The sequence below is a fragment of the Miscanthus floridulus genome, chromosome 6, assembly GCF_019320115.1.
Source record: "Miscanthus floridulus cultivar M001 chromosome 6, ASM1932011v1, whole genome shotgun sequence".
Taxonomy (NCBI): domain Eukaryota; kingdom Viridiplantae; phylum Streptophyta; class Magnoliopsida; order Poales; family Poaceae; genus Miscanthus; species Miscanthus floridulus.
The window spans coordinates 101427897-101435682 of record NC_089585.1 but is presented as its reverse complement, the minus strand read 5'-3'; positions in this window follow the sequence as shown (position 1 = coordinate 101435682).

The window sequence follows — 7786 nt, the reverse complement described above, 5'->3', positions numbered from 1 at the left end:
GACCGAGAAGATCAAGTCTGGTGTGACCGGACGCTGGGAGGTCATGTGACCGGACGCTGAGGGCCAGCGTCCGGTCAACTCCAGTAAGGGTCCAGACTTGGAAAAGTGTGACCGGACGCGTCCGGTCAGTATGACCGGACCCTGAGTATCCAGCGTCCGGTCGTTTACAGTAAGCATCCAAGAGCGACCGGACGCGTCCGGTCGGTACTGACCGGACCCTGACAGCGTCCGGTCATCACTTGAATGCTGGTTCATGGGTTGAACTGACCGGAGCATCCGGTCATCACGACCGGAGCGTCCGGTCATCCCGCAGAAGCTCATAACGGTTAGTTTTTCAGGCTGGCTTATAAATAGAAGCTCCACTCGTGAGTGGAGTATCCTTTGCTCATTCCAACAGCTGAGAAACACGTTTGTGAGTGCCAAGAAGAGCAAGATCCTAGTGAGGTGTTTGTGATTTGAGAATCCAAGAGAGTAGCCTCACTAGCAAATCAAGAGTAGCAAAGTGTGCATCCATCTTCTCATTAGGCTTCGCGTGGTCAAGTGAGAGTTCGTGCTTGTTACTCTTGGTGATCGCCATCACCTAGACGGCTTGGTGGTGATTGGGAGTTTGGTGTTCACCCGGCGGAGCTTGTGGGTGACCTAACTCAAGTTGTGAGCGGTTTTGGGTGATTCGCCGCGACGGAGTGTCGAAGAATCAACCCGTAGAGAGCACTTGATCCTTGCGCGGATCAAGGGGGAGCTACACCCTTGCGCGGGTGCTCCAACGAGGACTAGTGGGGAGTGGCGACTCTCCGATACCTCGGCAAAACATCGCCGCGTTCCTTTCTCTCTCTACTTACTTTGAGCACTTACTTTGAGTATTTACTTTGAGCAATTCAATACTTGTTTTACATCCATAGAATTGCTTGCTAGAGTAAGTTTGGAACATAGGTTGAGAGGTTGTTGTGCATTAGTTTGATATAAACACTTTTCTAGGCACAAGGGGTTAATTGGGCTATCCATAGGATTTGATTATTGCAAGAGAATTTAGAATTAGCCCAATTCACCCCCCCCTCTTGGGCATCTTGATCCTTTCAATTGGTATCAGAGCCTCGTGCTCACGTTTTTAAGCTTAATCGCTTAGAGCAAGATGTCTCACGGGGATGGACCTCCTCCTATCTTTGAGGGAGATGATTTTCCATATTGGAAAATCCGCATGGAGGCATACTTAGAAGCTCTAGATGTTGGAATTCTTAGAGCCGCCTCTCAAGGGTTCCCCGCACCTAGGAATGCCGCACAACTTCAAGGCGATGAAGTGAATTATGAGAAATGGAATGCAAAGGCTCGCAACACCATTTTTAGAGGCCTTTGCAAAGAGGTGTTCAATCGTGTAAGGAACCACAAAGACGCCCATGCTCTATGGTCGGACGTTTGTGCGCTCCATGAGGGAACCAAGAGTGAGCGTGAGGAACGCTATCATCTTGTGATTAAAAAGCTAAATTCTTTTGAGATGTTTCCCAAAGAAAGTGCTAATGAGATGTATTCTCGATTAAATGTTCTTGTAGAGGAAGTCAATGGGCTTGGACTTACTCAAATGTCACCATCCGATGTTGTGAGAAAAATCTTGAGTGTCCTCCCCATTGATAAATATGGGCACATTGTGACCGTGCTACATCAAGGTGATCTTTCCACCGCTACACCGACACAAATCTTGGGAAAGATCAATGCTCATGAGATGTACATGCACATCACACCACAAGATGGCTCATCCTCTACAAAGAAGAAAGAGAAGGACTTAGCATTCAAAGCTAGCCAAGACAAGGGCAAAGCAAGACTTGAGTATGAGAGCTCAAGTGATGAAGATGATGAAGAAAGCCTTGCCCTCATGGTGAAGAAGACCACCAAGATGCTAAAAAGGCTAAACAAGAGTGGCATCAAGTTTGATGGCAAGAAGAAGAAGTTCTTCACTAGCTCAAGAAGAAAGCCAATCTCCGAGATGGATTGCTACAATTGTGGCGAACTTGGTCATCTAGCTCATCAATGCACAAAGCCCAAGAAAGACAAGTTCAAGAACAAGGGCAAGAAAGATGATTCAAGTGATGAAGATGAAAAGAAGAAGAACAAGCCATACAAGAAGAGAGATGGCAAAAAGAGGGAGTTCTACAAGAAGAAGAAGAGTGGCAAGGCCTATATTGTCGGTGATTGGCTCACGGACATTGATTCATCAAGTGGATCATCCGATGATGATAGTGACGATGAAAAGGTGGCCGCCATTGCTATTGATCTTGCATCTTCACCACCACCATCGCCATCATCCTCTACACACCTATGCCTTATGGCCAAAGGTGAACGCAAGGTAACTAAGAGTGATGATAGTAGTGATGATGAACATGCTAGTGATGATGATAGTGATAGCGATGATGATGACTCACCTACTATGATGATCTTGTCAAAATACTAAGAAAATATACTAAGATCATTAGAAAGAGTAGAGCTACAAATGAAAAACTTGATGCTAAAAATGATTCACTCTTAGCTAAGTGTGATACATTAGAAAAGGCTAATGATGAGCTCAAAGAAACAAATGATTCTATATCATCCAAACTCAAGGAGCTCAAATCTTCTAAGAAAGAGCTTAAAGATAAAAATGATAAACTTGAGTGGGTGCACAATGAGCTTATCACTAGTCACAATAAGCTAAAAGATGAATATGCAACTCTAAAGATCAATTATGATACCCTTATTATTGCACAAGAATTCTTACCAAATGAGCCACATGATGCTACTAACCATGTTGTTAAGATTGATATAGCTACCTCATGTGATGATTTAATTGATGAAAGCATTGAGCATGGATCTAGTAGCAAGGGCAAGCAAGTGGTTGAGTGCAATGACTATGATGAGTATGTCAAGCTCAAGAGTAACAATGAGAAGCTCATGAAAGATCTTGAAGAATGAAAAGTCACAACACCATTGTGCTAGAAACTCTTGATCATGACAAAGAGGTGATCCTTGAGAATGAGAAGTTAAAAGAAGAAATCAAGAAACTCAAGGAGGAGAAGAACAATGATCTTCTCAAGGAAGAGAACAAGAAGCTCAAGATGGAGAAAGAGCATCTCAAGGTGGGATTGAGCAAGTTTGCTAGAGGCAAGCATCTCCAAAGTGAGCTACTCATGAATACCGTCATGAAGATGGATAGAAGTGGCATTGGATATATGGCAAGTGTAGAGAAGAAGAAGGCTCAAGCTCAACACCAACAATCAAAGCCAAAGCCAAAGCCAAAGAGATGTTTTGATGTGGACAAGAAGGCCACTTTGCTCATGAGTGTCAAACTCCACCACCACAACCCTTGCCCAAGCATGCTAGACCCTTTGCTTTCAATGCTCACTACATGCTTAGAAAAGATTCGAGTGGAAAGATGAAAGTCATGTTCTTAGGTCCCCCCAACAAGAGTAGGCCTAAGAAAATTTGGGTGGCTAAGTCACTTGTTGAGAAGGTGAAGGGCCCTCAACAAGCTTGGATCCCTAAAGCTTGAATCTCTTGTGTGTAGGTGAACTACAAGACCGGTGGAAGTCATTGGGTTATTGATAGTGGTTGCACTCAACATATGACCGGTGATCCTCGTATGTTCACCTCACTAGATGAAGAGGTAGATGGACAAGAGAAAATAACATTTGGAGATAATTCAAAGGGCAAGGTTAAAGGATTGGGCAAAGTGGCAATATCAAATGATCATTCCATCTCCAATGTGCTCTATGTTGCTTCATTGAGCTTCAACTTGCTATCCGTTGGGCAATTGTGTGATCTTGGCTTTCAATGCTTATTCACCGAGAAGGAGGTTGTTGTATCCAAGGTAGATGACAATCAAGTGATATTCAATGGATTTAGATACAACAACTTATATCTAGTTGACTTCACCTCCGAAGATGCAAACTTGAAGACTTGCCTATTCACCAAAACAACACTTGGGTGGCTATGGCATAGAAGACTTGCTCATGTTGGGATGAGCTCACTCAAGAAGCTTATGAAGAATGATTTGGTGAGAGGGTTGAAGGATGTGAAGTTTGAGAAGGACAAGCTTTGTAGTGCATGTCAAGCCGGCAAGCAAGTTGCAAACACTCATCCAACCAAAGCTTTCATGTCAACCACAAGAGTGCTAGAACTCCTACACATGGATTTATTTGGACCAACAACATACAAGAGTTTGGGAGGAAATCTCTATTGTCTTGTGATTGTGGATGACTATTCAAGATATACATGGGTGTTCTTCCTTCATGACAAATCCGAAGTTGCATCTTGTTTCAAGAAGTTTGCCAAGAGAGCTCAAAATGAATTTGAAGTGAAGCTCAAGAAGATAAGAAGTGACAATGGCAAAGAGTTTGACAACACAAACATAGAAGCTTATTGTGATGAAGTTGGAATCAAACATGAAGTCTCCGCAACCTATACTCCTCAACAAAATGGTGTAGTTGAGAGGAAGAACCGGACTTTGATCACTCTTGCAAGGACAATGCTAGATGAGTACAACACCCCGAAGCTCTATGGGCGGAAGCAATCAACACCGCAATGTATGCATCCAACAGCCTATTTCTTCAAAAGTTCCTTGTCAAGACATCACATATGAGTTGCTCTAATGGAAGAAGCCGGACGTCTCCTTCTTTAGGGTATTTGGTTGCAAGTGCTACATCTACAAGAAGCGGCAACTACCTAGGGAAGTTTCAAAGGCGTTGTGGATATAGGTTTTTCTTGTTGGTTACGTCATTGAAGTCCAAAGCATATAGAGTATTTAATCATGCCACCGGCTTGGTTGAAGAAACATATTGATGTGGAATTTGATGAATCTAACGGCTCCCAAGGAGCACATGAGAATCTTGATGATGTAGGTGATGAACCATTGAGGGAGGCTATGAAGAATATTCCGGTGGGAGACATCAAGCCAAAAGATGATGAAGATGATGTACAAGTCATTAATCAACCCCTCTTCATCAAATGTACCACAAGATGGTGAAAAAGTTGGGAGAGTAGAAAATGAAGATACTCATATCTCCCATGAGCAAATGATGGTACAAGCACAAGATGTTGATGCCTCCACAACCTCCTCCTCAAGTGGTCAATAGAAGAAATACACCTCTCCTACAAGATCATCCACAAGATCTCATTCATAGGGAGTCCAACAAAGGGGGTGATGACTCGATCTCAAAAACTTACTTCATTTATTGCTTCATCACTCTTTTGTCTCTTGCTATGAGCCTACCAGGTAGAAGATGCTCTTAAAGATCCGGATTGGATCAATGCCATGCATGAAGAGTTGAACAACTTCACTCGCCAATGAAGTTTGGAATCTTGAAGAAGTGACCAAAAGATGCAAGAGTCATTGGAACGAAAGTGTGTGTTCCGCAACAAGCAAGATGATCAAGGTGTTTGTTGTGAGGAACAAGGCAAGACTAGTAGCAAAGGGGTTTCTCTCAAGTTGAAAGGTTTAGAATTTTGGAGAAACCTTTGCACCGTTGCAAGATTAGAAGTCCATCCGTATCCTTCTTGCATATGCATCACATCATGAAATGAAACTATATCAAATGGATGTGAAAAGTGCATTCTTAAATGGCTTTATTAATGAACTAGTCTATGTTGAATCAACCTCCCGGGTTTGAAGACCCTAGATATCCTAATCATGTTTATAGGTTGTCCAAGGCACTATATGGGCTTAAAGCAAGCCCCAAGAGCTTGGTATGAGCGCCTTCGGGACTTCCTTATTGAGAAGGGGCTTCACCATTGGGAAGGTCGACACCACACTATTCACCAAGAAGCTTGATGGGCATATCTTCATTTGTCAAGTATATGTGATGATATCATCTTTGGATCATCAAATGAAGACTCATGCAAAGAATTTGGTGAATTGATGTCTAAGGAGTTCGAGATGTCAATGATTGGTGAGCTTACATTCTTTCTTGGTTTTCAAGTCAAGCAAATGAAAGAAGGCATCTTCATCTCTCAAGAGAAATACACAAAAGATCTTCTCAAGAGATTCAAGATGGATGAATGTAAGCCAATCAAGACCCCAATGCCTACCAATGGACATCTCGACCTAGATGAGGGAGGTAACTCGGTTGATCAAACTCTCTACCGTTCTATGATTGGTAGCTTGTTATATTTAACCGCATCTAGGCCCGACATCATGTTTAGTGTGTGTATGTGTGCTAGATTTCAAGCTAGTCCTAAGGAAACACATTTAATTGCCGTAAAAAGAATCCTTAGGTATCTTAAGCACACACCAAGCATTGGCCTTTGGTATCCCAAAGGAGCTTTATTTGAATTAATTGGCTATTCCGATTCGGACTACGCCGGATGCAAAGTTGATAGAAAGAGCACATCCGGAGGGTGCCATTTGCTTGGTAGATCACTTGTGTCTTGGTCCTCCAAGAAACAAAATAGTGTGGCTTTGTCCACCGCCGAAGCGGAATACATTGCCGCGGGTGCTTGTTGTGCACAAATATTATACATGAAACAAACTTTACTAGACTATGGAGTAGTTCTAGAGAAAGTACCTCTTTTGTGCGACAATGAAAGTGCGGTAAAACTTGCAAATAATCCGGTTCAACACTCTCGCACCAAGCATATAGATATCCGCCATCACTTTCTAAGAGATCATGTAGCTAAAAATGATATATCACTAGAAGGTGTAAGATCCGAAGATCAATTAGCGGATATCTTCACTAAACCGCTAGATGAGGCTACATTTTGTAGATTGCGGAACGAGCTCAATGTACTTGATTTTAGTAACTTCACTAAAAATTGAGCTTGTGTTGTCCCTTGCATTCATTGTAATATACAACATGTTTAATTTGTGGCAATGCATATAGGGCTTGTCTAACATGGTTAAGATAACCGCCGAAAAGCGTGTGAAGAAGCTTAACCTTGGATCAAACTTGACAAGCAACTAGATTTACTTACAAGTATTACATATGCATGAATGTTGTTTTGTCATTTTGTTCCATTTGCCCTCTTGTTGCCTATTTTCTTAAAAAGAATTATAGCCTAAGGCAAAATATTTTGAAAAATATGAGGGTTTGAGAGAGGTCACTCACATCAGTCCCAATTGGTGTTTATTTGGATCTTATTCAAGTTGGGACTTGATTGGGAACAGGTAGGCGAAGGAAGGTTGAAGGATTGCTGAAAAGGTGCACCGGACGCTGCACCGGACGCTGCTGTCAGCGTCCGGTCAGTTCACAGGAGGTGAACTGCTGTTGAAGGAGTGACCGGACGCTGCGTCTGTGCGTCCGGTCAGAAAGGGCTCAGCGTCCGGTCGATCGGAGATGACAAAGTTACTGACCGACCCTGCCTGCGTCCGGTCATGGACCACCGGACGCGTCCGGTCGCGATTTCAGGGATTCGGACCTCTCTGGAATCGACCGGACGCTGGGTGGTAGCGTCCGGTCGCTACCACCGGAGCGTCCGGTCAGTGGATCTCGCGCGTCAAGGACTCTTTTCCCTTTCCTTTTCTGTCGCGTTTTGGGGGTTATTTATCCGAACCTTCGTTCTTCTTCTTGCCTACCTAACCCGAGCCACCGTGAGCCCGCAGCCAAGCCGCCACCTCTTGCCTAGCCGCGCCGCCGCAGCGCCAGCCCAGCGCCGGGTCGCCGCGTCCCTCGCGCCGACCGTCGCGCCCGCCCGGCCCCCGCGCCAGCTCGCGCCGCGTCCCGGCTGCCCGCCGCGCGTCTCCGTGCCTGCTCAGCTCCTCGCCGGCCTTCTCGCACCCAAGCTCGTCGTTCCATTGGTGCCAAGGGCTAAAAATCCTCGCCAAGTGATC